We start from the raw sequence: 14,242 nt of genomic DNA, 5'->3' as shown, positions 1-14,242 counted from the left end.
CGTTGATGTTGTCCCATTTGTAAGTCACATTATTTTTTTACTCAGCATTAAAGAGTTTTCGCATTTCAGGTATGGATGCAATTACGAATACTGATTTCTATAAAAACGTATCCATGAAGAACATCTTTCAAAACGAGATAGCTCCTATAATGTACTTACAATCTGATTGCGATACTCCAACGGAACGAGATGCTTATGTCAAAGAATTAATGGAATACATCGAAGTAGACGCATATGGCTCATGTCTCTACAACAAAGATCTTCCTCTGAAACCAGAATTTGTTTACAAGGAATCTTACGGCTTAAACAGATCATATTTAGATCACATATTCGATTCTGATCTGATGAGCTTCATTGGCAAATACAAGTTCGTTATATCAATAGAGAACGCAGTATGCAATGATTATGTGACGGAGAAGTTCTGGAGGGCTATTGAAGTGGGTGTGGTGCCGATCTACTACGGCTCGCCGCTGATCAGGGACTGGTTGCCGAACAACAAGTCGGCCATACTGCTGGAGGACTTCCCCACGCCGGAGCTGCTCAGCCAACACCTGCACTACCTCCTGAACAACGACACGGCGTACGAAGAACACCTCGAGCACAAGACGTTAGGGCTAGTCACGAATGAAAAGCTAGTGAAGGAAATTACGAAAAGACCTTTTCAGATTAACTTATATGAAGTAGCAAGGAAATTCGAATGCTTAGTTTGTGAGAGGTTACATGACACGAATAGTGGTGTTAGTATAGTGACAAAGGAGCATTTTGATTGTCCCAAACCTGCCTCGGCGCTGAGTCTTGATGTGAATCCGGATAACCCGTGGCTTGGGGCTTTAGACAAAGCTGAAGCCAGGGTAAAAAGCGTGTATGAAGAACTTGAAAACGCGGACTGTGAGTCTTGTATGTCCAAGACAGTGTGGTTGTGAGGTCTGGATGACATACGTGCATGGTATCTCATATTAGGGTACAGTCATGAGCAATATAATGTATCCAGGACTCTGTCGCACTAACATATTTCACATTTAGTGAGACTTACAGTTCAATTTGTCAAAAAAGTTAATGTGACATGGTACCAAAGTGTATACATATTAATGCTCGTGACCGTACCACGGAGTTCCACTTACTATCCTGACACACCTCTTTCACTTCTTCTACTCTTATCAAAGGCTTCATGCTCGCCGGTTTGGAGTACTCTTGATGATTTTATATAATTTTGGCGTTTTCCTAAGCTGAATACACTTAGGGTGGTATTAATAAACGAATCTCAGCTGAGACTGCCCTCAAGATCATGCTCAAGTCTCTGTTTTTATATGAGAACTGTCACATTGACATGATCTTGAGGGCAATCTCAAAGCTTGCGACACCAAACACTTCAGAACCCCGATACCGACCCCGCCGGCGTGGTCGACGATATCCTTCATTCAGCGCTTAACGCTATCGACCCACTAGGGACGATTAATTTTTTCAAATATTCTTCCTCTCAGACGACGCCCTGAGCCGAAGTTCGCGCCCAACTAGGCACCCTCAGGCCTGTTGTCTTAAATTTTGTACCGGGTAAGAGCCCTCAGCGCTCCCCATTTGTCCGGTCAAGTAGTAATGCCATCTACGGCAAATGTACAATAAGTCATGTCAAGAAAAAAGATGATGCTATGTATGTATTTTTTAAGCAAACTTGTTAGGTTAAATAATGTTAAATTAAGTGATTTCGTCTACTAATAAATTATATTTTTGCTGTTTTATACAGCGTTTGATTTTAGTCTAGCTAGAAATAAGTGGGATTTGTGTTACGATGGAACCATTTTTCCGGACTTTCTGGGATATGGACCTCCTGGATATTTTGGACATTATGAACCGAAGGGTCATCACTAATTTAAGAGCCACGCTCTTGTCAGTATAGCATTCTCCATGCTACTTTTTAGGGAAAATCACGGTAGTGGTTTCCCTCTTGCCTTCCGCCTCGCAGTACTCTGTCTGACGCGAGTGGGATGGCGCCCAGAGTAGTCTATTTCAAAGCCGTACTAGGACTCCTGTTCTCCGCCTCTGAATAGTACTGACAGTTACTGCAGCCCTCTGTTAGGTTCCAGGTTACAGTCCCTGTGACTCACCTCTTCTGTCCTGCATTGCCGTACCGATTCTAACCTAACCTATCTAAGGGTACATAGGTTTGAACCTAAGGGTAAGTACATTAATATATTTTTACTTATGAATTTTTCTAGAGTCTAAGCTTTATAGTTTCTCGAGTTTATTGTTTATAAAGCTTCCCAAATCAAGAATTGTACCTCAGTCGCTTTGACGGACATTATGGCAAATTATTAGTAATAAAGTTAAAAATATCTTAAGTATTTTCGTTTATTTACCTTAAATTACATTTATATTATTCACAAAAGCAGTTTTACCCATACATATATAAGATTACGCATATCCCGCTGGGGTGAACAGACATCACGGAATTCCACTTACTTCTTCTTCTACTTCTTCTATCGTGTGGGTTGTGAGGTTGATTACCAACTTCATTCCACATACTATGATCCTGACTCACCTCTTTAGCTTGCTCCAATCTTATCAAAGCAGTTCATCATCATCAATTTAAGAGCCACGCTCTTGTCGGTGTAGCATTTTCCATTCCAGTCTATCAAAGGCCAATTCCTTGACTTCCCTATAAGACACGACGTTAATCTTTTCTTTAATCTGTTCCATGTAAGATCTTCTTGGTCTTCCCCTTCCTCTCTTTCCTTCTAGCTTTCCTTCCATGATGTTTTTAATAAATTCGTCGTATCTTATTAGGTGTCCAATCATCTTGCCTCTTCTGTCCTCAATATTTCTCAGTATTTGTCTCTTTAAAGCAAAAAGCAGCAATACATTTTTTAATGCAGTTATACCTTATGTAATTCAAACTTCATGTTCATACACCATCTTTCTTATATAAATACCGTCGATACAGCTGGTGTCCGAGGAGTGAAGTGTCTGGTTATCACCATTCATTTCATCGAATAATGATTGAAGAAGACTCTTGGCTTCATCTTTGTACTGGAGCCATTGGGGACTGACTTCCACAGGTGTGCTTTCTACTGTTGGACAATCATAATTTTCCTTAGTAACAATGTTAACATTACTACTGTTTATGTAGAGCTGTTCACATATAAAGCATTCAAATTTCTTCACTACCTCTTCTATATCAGTTTGATAGGGTCTCAATGTTATTTCATCAATTAGTTTCTTGTTAGTGATGACGCCTAGAGTCTTATGCTCGAGGTATTCTTCGTACGCCGTGTCGTTGTTCAGGAGGTAGTGCAGGTGTTGGCTGAGCAGCTCCGGCGTGGGGAAGTCCTCCAGCAATATGGCCGACTTGTTGTTCGGCAGCCAGTCCCTGATCAGCGGCGAGCCGTAGTATATCGGCACTACACCCACTTCTATCGCGCGCCAGAGCTTCTCTGTAACATAATCATTGCAGACAGCGTTTTCTATAGACACGACGAATTTAAATTTAGCCATGAACTTGAGGAATTCTTCATCGTATAGTTGGGAATAGTGCAATTTGTTCTTATTCAGGTTCCTTAGTATTGGGTTTAGTGGCAAATCTTTGTTGTGGATGCAGTATCCATATGAATCAATCTTTATGTGCTTCATCAATTTTGTCACATAATCGTCTCTTTTGAGTAGCGTGTCGCAATGAGACTGTAAGTATATTACAGGAGCAATATCTCCTAAAAGAAAATTCTTCACAGACGTTTCAACGTAATATTTTCTACTAGTCACTGAGGTTAGTCCCCTAAACCACAACAGTGGCAGCGGAACGTCACTATATCGACTGAAAGTGGCAGAATAATTGAAGAGCTTTAAAGCATCTTCATACATCAACATTAGTTTCGATACTGGTGTTTCTTCATGCAGTAAACCCCAAATTTTTTGACCTTTCGGTAAAGGGAATCGGTCCAAAGCAGCTCCATAGAACAAATAAGCATCAGCTGCATCTTTGGACTCTTTTGCCAGGATATTACATCTGAAGAATTTGGATTCGTGGAAGCATCCTATCTTGCGTTCTTTGATCGCCCACGACACTTTAGTTGTGGTGGAAGTTATGGAATTATACCACGTTATTGAAGGTAGTTTCTGAATGTGTTTTGAACGCTGGATAGTAGGGGTTTCGTACGGTAGAATGAAAAGCAGTGTTGCAGACATTGTAAAGAGGAACATAGCAAAATAAATTACGTATTTCTTGCGGTTTTGAGCGAATCGTCTGGTTGTAAGATGATGTGAATGGCCTTGTGATGATTCGGTCTCTGAGAGGTCCATGGTCACCCTTCGGACACTCTGTACAGAAATCTCGTTCTTACACAGACTGCAGACGCAGTATGTGCCGCCTCACTTCGCTTCGTAATTCTTGCTTGCGTACTCCGGCCAGTCCCTCCGGCAAGCGTCCAAGTCGTCACGCCATCTCTTTCGAGGTCTACCACGACGCCTGTACCCGTCATAAGGCACCCAATGCGTGACGATCCGTTCAGGTCTGCGAAAAATGGAAAGAGGAAGGGGAGGCCTTTGCCCAGCAGTGGGATCTTGTAGGCTAGATTAGATTAGACTTCTTGCATATTTGCTTGGACGCTGGCCGGACGGACTGGCTGGAGTGCGCAAAGGACTAAATGGAAAGAGGAAGGGGAGGCCTTTGCCCAGCAGTGGAATCTTGTAGATCAGATTAGACTCCTTACGTCTTACAGGCCAGCAAATCGGGGGTGAGGTAATCAAGCTTGTATCTATGCGGGGTGGAGTGTCCCTTCTATACAGTCTGTTAGTGACATCGTAACGAATACAGAGGGATGATTCAGTTAATATCTAGTGGAATTTTCCGTCGTAAAATTCATGTATATTTTTTAAATTATTTTCCTGTTTATCCTTTTGCGACGGAAAGCAAGTGGGAAGCCGCTGTCCTATTTTTCCCTAAAAAGTAGCATGGAGAATACACCGATAAGAGCGTGGCTTAAATTAGTGATGATGATGATGACTTTTGCGACGGAAAATTCCACTTGATATCAATTTAGAATTACATAAATTGTGTTACTTTTATATTATGTTTATGTATTAGAATATTGGTAATGATACTGTATGTTGTTTTGTATAAAATAAAATTAAATTTTCAGTGCCAATATGGATACGATTTAGAATTATGGCCTGAATCATCTCTCGAAGTTCTCTTTACGATGTCACTTAACACCCTGTATGAAATATTATTGCATATTCAATGCCGTGTCCTTGCCAGTCGACACGATATGGTGTGATGGTAACTCCATAAAATTGCAGCCTATCACATAAAATATACATTTCTGGTAAAGTGGCTATGGAATTTGAGAAGAAGTAGAGCTATTGTAGTTATCTGTTTGCAGGAGTAGTAGTAAAAGAGAGTGGGGTTGAACGGGCGACAGCGATTATCATACAAAATGTGCGTTAGGGCCTTTTCTACCTCTTTCTTCTATTCCGTTGGTGCAATACTAAGATTAGAATCAGCCAAATGGGTGACGCTGTTTCACAAAACTCTAGAGATTGTAACAGTTAATATTTTTGCTACTATAAAACTATTATTATCCGCAAAATTTCTAAAAATCAAGGAGTCTGTTATTTCTTTTATGTTTTTTTTAATGAAACACACATGACATGTTTTTTTTTTCTTTTGCCCATTTGTGGGTCAGGCTAAGATCATAAGACCATGCTGCCTAGTCTTCAGTACACACATGACATGTTTTGACTTCAGTTTGTTTTTATTCTAAGTAAGAAGTCAGGCAAAGAATTACGCCTATACAGTCTCATTATTAAAGAGTGTTTTATTATATAAAACATTACACTACTTACCTATTTAGTTTACTTTTTTTAGTCAATACAGTTAGATTTCAAGTTTTGAAATGTAACATATTATAATGTGTTAGTGTAAGTGACTAGTAAACCAAAATAAAATAAATAAAAGAAAAAAATCTTAAGAAATACAATAATCTTATTTTCTAAAGATAAATTACATACGATATTCCTCGACCGCGTTTTCTTACCTGAAAAAGATAAAAACAACATTAGGATCTTTCTAAAAAGTTTTTACTAAAGTCAAGGCTGTATGGTCCTTAGATCTTTGCCTATCTTAGTTGACGCGAATTTAAACAACAACATCTCTTTGGTGAAAGTACGGACCAAAGAGAATATATTTTTTAGGACTTCAAAATATATTTAACTAAGTTTTACGCAAGTCAATATTTCTTTCCTTTTTCTAAGAAAAGAATAATTACATTATTAACGAAGGAAAATAAGTATTATTTAAATGGAAACAGTATCAAGAATAGAAGATCTGCAGGTAAACAGAACCCAAGTCAAATAGCCAATCTCGAGAAACAGAAGAATATTCTGTGTATATGATCCTAGATCCAATGAAGCAAGAAACAATATTGAAGCAAAGTTCTCGATTACCACGCGAAATAATCGGGATAACACTCGCTGCTATTACTTTCTTCCTATTCGTACTATGGTACATCAAATCTGGTTACTGCATCGAACCTCCCAGCTTCTGGAAGACCAAAACACCAGGAAAATTCCAGAAAGTTCCATCCATATACTGGTATAACAACTTGATTTCCTCTTCTATTTATTTAACTTGGAAACATCCTAAGAGGAAGATCAGCTGCTTCAACGGAACTAGGTTTTATGGTTGCGATGTCTACCAACCAGGGTCAAAATTGGAAAATCCTGACGCGTTTGTAATTTACGGTGGTGTCATTGACCATCTTCCTTTACCGAGAAACCCTCGAACTATCTGGGGCTTATTCCTTGAAGAGACTCCGATAGCTAGGCTAATATTCATGCACGAAGAAGCATTAAATTTGTTCAATTTCTCAGCTACGTTCAGTAGATATAGCGATGTACCAATGCCTCTGCTATGGCTTAGAGGCCTGGACGAGGTAACAAGTACGAAATACTTCGTCAACACTTCAGTGAAGAATAGTCTTCTAACGAAAATAGCACCTGTTATGTATCTCCAATCGCATTGTGATACGTCTACTCGAAGAGACGAGTATGTTACTAAACTAATGGAATATATAAATGTGGATTCCTACGGGCACTGTGTTCGCAATAAACGGTTTCCAGTAGATGTAGTATTGAACAAGATGATATCCAACTTTTCACACTATTACCATTTATATCACGCGGAACTTCTGAAATTCATAGCGCAGTACAAATTTTTCGTTGCTATAGACAGTGGAGTATGCAACGATTATGTTTCTGAGAAACTATGGCGTGCTATAGAAGTGGGTGTGGTGCCGATCTACTACGGCTCGCCGCTGATCAGGGACTGGCTGCCGAACAACAAGTCGGCCATACTGCTGGAGGACTTCCCCACGCCGGAGCTGCTCAGCCAACACCTGCACTACCTCCTGAACAACGACACGGCGTACGAGGAACACCTCGAGCATAAGACTCTAGGCGTCATCACTAATAAGAAACTCTTTGAGGAATTGGAAGCCAGGCCTTACCAAACAGATCTGGAAGAGACTGCTAAAAGATTTGAATGTTTTATATGTGAGCGACTTCATACTAATGACGATAAAACTGTAAATATAGTTACTAAGAAACATTACGACTGTCCTCCGCCATCAACAGCATTAGCACTTACAGAAGATCCGAGTAATCGGTGGCTGAAATATATCAACGAAGCTAAAAACACAATTGACGGACTTTACGATGAAATATGGGATGCCAATCAGACACGTCGTGATTCAATGACAGTACTTATCGACATGGTGTATTTGAGAAAGATACTGTTTAACGCTGAAATATAAACTTTAGTCAACGCATAACGCATTCACAACACACATTACGCATTATATATAATAACGCATTCAGGATGCTGTTTGGACTGCCGCGTTATTGCAGCGCCTCATTAATGTTTGCGGAGGCGCAAACTAATTGCTTCGACACCATCATGAGGAAACGTTGCGCCTCCTTGCTGCGCCGCGTGCGCGCCAGCTCGAGCGGTATCCTGAATGTGTTAGCTGACCGGTGGGACTTCTGAGGCGCTGGATGCAGCTGCACGCTGCAGTCGCAAGGGTCGCGCGTGTGTATTAGCTTAAGTTGGTTAAGTTGTTACTAACGTTAGCATATAAGTTGTGTGTTACGAACATATATGGATACAGTCCGAAATAAATAATTTGAATTTGAATTAAGTCAAGAATAAGAAAGAATAGGAATAATTTATTTGCCAGAAAACAGTATTTACATATGTTATTGTATACAGTAGTCCGTGTTTTCAGCTTACAAGTAAGCATTCAAATTTATGTTGTGCTACACATGCATCTACAATTACATAAGAATTATATAATACAAATCAATCATAAAATAAAATAATAATAAAACTCTAATTAACAATGTCAAAGTTTAGTTTTTATAATCTAGAAATTCATTAATACTATAAAAGCAATGTTGTAGCAACCATTTTGACAAATTAACTTTAAGAACAGCCTTGGTCATATTTGTAAATGCGGTGGGAAGTTTATACACATACTGTACGGTTTGCAACCGCACATGTCCCGCGTCAGCTATTTTACCTTTTACGCAATTGTATAATTAGTTCACGACTCATCAAGGTAGTGTGTACTCGCGTATTAGTGTAATTAACTTTAACAAGAAAGTAATCAATAAAACGCACCTTTTACGCTATCAAGATTGTTCTCATTTTGCCTCCACATCAGTTTATCAAGATTATCATCTTATCATCAAAAGATCATACAAGTCTAGCAAGAGACTGTATATCTTTTTGGTCCTTCGAGCAAATTCATAATTCATTCATAAATTCATAAATTCATATTACACATATTATATACACACATACACATATTCCTCTTGTAAATATATTTCCTGGGCAGGAGGTTGATATAGCAGTCAGACAGAGTATTGCGAGGCGGAAGGCAAAACGGAAACCACTGCCTTTTTTCCCTAAATAATAGCATGAATCATGCTACACCGACAAGAGCGTGGCTCTTGATGATGATGATGATTAGCGTGATTATATTGTATACAACAACATAAGAATATAAGTTCACGATTATATCAAGGGTACATCCATCGCAAGATGAACTAAGTACCCACACCTCACCGAGCTCTCTGTTAGACCAACGTGATAGGTGAGCCGTATCGCCGTCTATAATGGTCGAGCCAACTGTGTTAGTGAAAACTTAACTCTTTGGAGAAAAACTGGTACCGGGGTTCGAAACGGCGCTCCCCGTTCGAAAAGCAAGCCGGTGAAATTTTGATTCACAGGACCACAGTGAATGATGTAACATAAACTCATGGTGGTTGCTTTTAATCAATCAATCAATCAATAATACTTTATAGCGCAACGACATATACAAAGGACATAAACATACGAATAAAAACATAAGCACAATAGGCGGCCTTATTGCTAAACAATTTCTGCCAGGGAACCTTAGGGTGAAAGAAGTTAACGCATTCTTCTTTGAATAATCTAAATAATACGAAGTGTTTTTGGTTAATGATCGCATTAAGTTAGTCCGAAGACATTCGCGATAGTGTTATTATATCGGAATATTCAATAAACAAAGTGTGCCTAAGTATTATAACTATTTTCGTTGCGTGCCAACAAGCCACTTTATAACTCGAAAGTTGATACGGAGTTTTGAGTTAATTCGTTTGGGGTTCGAAGTAGGAGTCTGCTGGTGGGGGCTTCAGTTTCATCATTCATCGTCATCACTTTTCATCATTTCAATAATCATCATCAAGTAAAAAGTTTAAGACTTGGCTGTATGGGCATAGTTCCCTTTGCCTTGCCCTTCGGGGAAAACCAAGACAAAAAGTGCTACATAGACGTTTCGAGTCAAGGTAGGCCTTGTCTTTTTGTTGTCTTTCCATTGCTGTATTCATGCTGTGGTGATTATGTTACTATTGGGGAACATAGTGATTTATCTGGTTGCTTTTGGGTATTTCTGGTATTTTTAATTTGTCTCTATAACACTGAGACCAAAGCATAGTCCAAAGAATCTTTCAAAGAATGGAAAGCAATGGTGACTGTCTGCTGCAAATCACGGAAAACATATTCAATCGTCCAACAGACTTATGGAAATACCTCAAAATACTACGAATTATCTTGACAACGGTCATTGTATCCGCAATATTACTTATAAACTTTACCCCGAACGAGGAGACAATAAATCATCTCAAGACTTCGAGAAAGCCAGCAATGGTATGGTATTCCAAAAAGTTTTGGTGGGTGTCTGTGGCTCCAGAGATTGAGTGCTCAAACGGGTCCCAGATAGTCAAATGCGACATATTCTCACCCGAGGATACACCAGAGAATCCAGATGCTTACCTGTTCTACGCTCTCTTTATAAACAAGCTGCCCCTTCCTAGGAACCCTGAAACTATTTGGGGGTTGCTGCATGAAGAATCACCGAATGGCAAGCTGGAATTGCTGTTTGAAAAAGCTTTGAGCTTGTTCAATTTTTCAGCGACCTTGAGTAGATACAGCGATGTTCCCTTGCCGCTTCTTTGGATGGCTGGTTTTGACGCTGTGACGAATAGTTATTACTTCGTTAATACCTCTGAGAAGAACTCTTTACTAACGCAATTAGCGCCTGTAGTTTACATACAATCCGACTGCGATACTTCGACAGAACGGGACGTGTATGTAAAAACGCTCATGGAATACATCCAAATAGATTCATACGGAGTTTGTCTTCACAATAAAGAGATGCCTTTGAAACGGATTTATAGGTATTTGGCGTCAGACGGATTTGAAAACAGAAAATACCTCACCCATTTATTTGACGACAAAATAATGGAGTTCATTGCTAGATACAAATTCATTATTGCTATTGAAAATGGGGTTTGCAATGACTATGTCACAGAGAAGTTCTGGAGGGCTATAGAAGTGGGTGTGGTTCCGATCTACTACGGCTCGCCGCTGATCAGGGACTGGCTGCCGAACAACAAGTCAGCCATACTGCTGGAGGACTTCCCCACGCCGGAGCTGCTCAGCCAACACTTGCACTACCTCCTGAACAACGACACGGCGTACGAAGAATACCTCGAGCATAAAACACTTCAACGTATTTCTAACCCAAAACTCCTTAACGAAATGGAGGAAAGACCTTACCAGACTGACTTTGAAGAGGTGTTGAAGAAATTCCACTGTCTTATTTGCCAGAGAATTCACGATAAGGACAGTAGTAGAATCAATGTTGTAACGAAGAAACATTATGACTGTCCTTTTCCAACAACAGCGCTTACATTATCAGCGATTACAAATAGTACATGGCTAAATAGGATAGAAGAAGCTAGAGTCAAAGTGGATATGATGTATGAAGAGTTTGCCAGTCCAAATAAAACACCACGAACTACTAAGACCGGTTGGTGGTGAAAAGTGCAACGTGTTATTAAAAATGCTAATGGCCTAGGCTCAATACCATCAATGTGTTAAGCCTTGAGAAACCAGGCTGAATCGATTATTCGTTACTTATATAAATACTTATAATAGGTATATTATAAATACTTAAGATTTATTTCAAGTTCCATTTCAAGTTCCGGTGTTATACGTTTAAGAATAAATAATGTTTATTTTTAATGTTGTAAGTATTTTATTTCCTGTAAAGCAGGCTAGACAGACATGGGTGCTAATTCCTGTAAATACCATCTAATTTTATTTTAAGTTATATCTGTCATTTTCTTATCCGCCGAAAAGGAAAGGGACGGGTAATCGACAAGCATAAAATTTATGGAACACACGTCAATTTTAAGCACAAATATAAACCAACCGTCTAAAAATTTTACATCCGTCAATAACCCGACACAGTTAAGTAGACAGCACGTCAAACGGATTGCATACCAGCGACGTACCTTTTGATTCGCCCGGGTTATTCATTCATTTACTCATTCTTCCTAAAATTAAGAGCTGTGAATCATCCGTCCCTTTCCTTTTCGACGGATATGAAAATGACGGATATAACTTAAAATAAAATTAGGCGGTGTCTGCAGGAATCGGGGCCATGGTATGGGCATGTAAAGAGGAGTGAAAGGTAAATAACAAGGAAAGTTAAGAGTGGGACGTGGATATGGATATAAGGGTAGGGAATGATCCAAGAAAGTGTGGATGGATTGTGTGAAGGATATGTGTGTGAAAAGTGTGAGTACTGAGATGACGACTGACAGAAATGAATGGAAGAGGAATACATTTTGTGCCGACCACACCTGGAGTGGGATAAGGCCAGGAGGATGATGATGATTTCCTGCAAGGCTACTACTCGTAACTACTATTGTGTGGGTTGTGAGGGGGGTTACCAACCCCGTTGACCCTGGTGTCAGGGTTATTATTGAGCTGTCAAAGGCCACTAACCCAGCTCAGCTAACTGCTTAATGCGCCTTCCTAAGCACGGATCATCTAGGTCCACCCAGGTGAACCACGGGGATTTTTTTTCCCGTGTTCTACCTGCAAACTCAACCTCACTGGCCTTACCCCCCCCCCCCCTAATCTTCCCCTTCTAACTTAATGTTTTTTTTTCTTTGTTTTTTGCTTGATTTTTGTGTGTGCAGTTTTGCGAAATAAACATTTCTCTCTCTCTCTCTCTCTCTGCATAGCCATAGCCATAGAGGTTTCGGACAATAGGTTATCGGCCTTCAATGTCCGAACCAAACCAGGGTTCACAAATTTATATTTTTATGATTTATCCCCACCACGACATGAACCCGGGACCTCAGGATCGTGAGCCCAACGCTCAACCGCTGGACCACGGAGCCTCTAAAATAAAATAATGTCACTATACAAAGTATTTATTTCTAGAGATCAATCTATCTTTGCTTATAAGTATTTCCTACAATTTGTACTTAATCATTACCACATGCACTTACAAAATACATTGCCTTTACCTTTATCAACATTAAGCTTAAAATTAAATACAAAAACAATTCAATAATACCATCTGGCTTAAAACTAAAAATAAACTTTTAGCATGGCTCCACTTGTAACAAAAATCATAGCAAAATCGATTGGTCTGTCGATAGGGCTATTGAAAAAGTGGGTGAAGTTACGCCACCGAAAGTACATGTAAATTCGGTGCATAATATTTTTTGAAAAAACGAAAGTAATTGCGCGTTAGGATACTTTTTATCGATCAGCCAACAGCTTAGAAATATATGCAATCGCCACCGAAATGACGTGTACTGTCGGTGGCTTAAATGCACACAAATTAAACAGGGTATAATTACACCGTACCGATACTGGGAGGGATGATTCAAAGTGGATTTATCATATCAGTATCAAGTGGAGTGCTTCATCCCCCTCAGTATTCGGTACTGTGTCACTAACACCCTGTAAAGAACGCCACCGAAATGATATATACTTTCGGTATAGGATATATGATATATACTTTCGGTTCGGTATAGGTAAGACACTATCTTAAGCAATAACTAATAGTGTACATGTGTGTGTGTGTAATGAGTGTAGTATGTGTATAACTAATTAAATCACCACCAAGTAGTGATAGATTTCCGTGGCGTTTTATCAGAACTCCTGATTTCCTTATAGAGGTCATCAATCATTGGTTCTGCATCCCTGATATGTTTTAGCCAAGTACTATTTGGGTTTATGGCGTGGGTTAAAGCAGTTGTCGGTAATGGGCAGTCGTAGTGACTCTTTGTTACCATGTTAACTTGACTCTTGTCAATTTGGTAAAGCTTTTCGCAAAGAAAACATTCAAATTTCTCTACCGTGTCCGCTAAATCAGTCTGGTATGGTCTCCATAAAAGCTCATCTAGGAGTTTCTCATTTGAAATTTCTGCCATAATCTTATGCTCGAGGTATTCTTCGTACGCCGTGTCGTTGTTCAGGAGGTAGTGCAGGTGTTGGCTGAGCAGCTCCGGCGTGGGGAAGTCCTCCAGCAGTATGGCCGACTTGTTGTTCGGCAGCCAGTCCCTGATCAGCGGCGAGCCGTAGTAGATTGGCACTGCGCCCACTTCTATAGCCCTCCAAAACTTCTCCGTCACGTAGTCGTTGCAAATGCCATTCTCGATTGCAATTACGAATTTGTATCTTGCTGTAAACTTTAGTAGCTCTTGGCCATACAAATGATATAAGTAAGTATCCCTTGCGTTATCTTCTTTATACATCTTATCTAAAGGCAACTTCTTATTCTGAAGACAGGTTCCGTAGCTGTCTACCTTGATGTATTCCATAAGTTTTTTGACGAAAGCGTCTCTTTCTGTAGCAGTATCG

At 39.7% G+C, this 14,242-nt stretch overlaps 2 protein-coding genes across 3 annotated transcripts in view; one reads left to right on the top strand and one right to left on the bottom strand.

Annotated features, from left to right (window-relative positions):
* The window catches only part of LOC126379610 (Kv channel-interacting protein 4-like), a 110,790-nt gene that overhangs the window by 44,933 nt on the left and 51,615 nt on the right, over positions 1-14,242 (bottom strand). The window lies entirely within an intron of this gene.
* The window catches only part of LOC126379517 (GTPase Obg), a 136,470-nt gene that overhangs the window by 108,134 nt on the left and 14,094 nt on the right, over positions 1-14,242 (top strand). The gene's annotated exons all lie outside the window — the stretch shown is intronic.

The sequence above is a fragment of the Pectinophora gossypiella genome, chromosome 29 (assembly GCF_024362695.1).
Source record: "Pectinophora gossypiella chromosome 29, ilPecGoss1.1, whole genome shotgun sequence".
Classification (NCBI taxonomy): Eukaryota; Metazoa; Arthropoda; class Insecta; order Lepidoptera; family Gelechiidae; genus Pectinophora; species Pectinophora gossypiella.
Note: the sequence above shows the minus strand (reverse complement) of the source record. Positions and strands in the feature narration are given on the sequence as shown.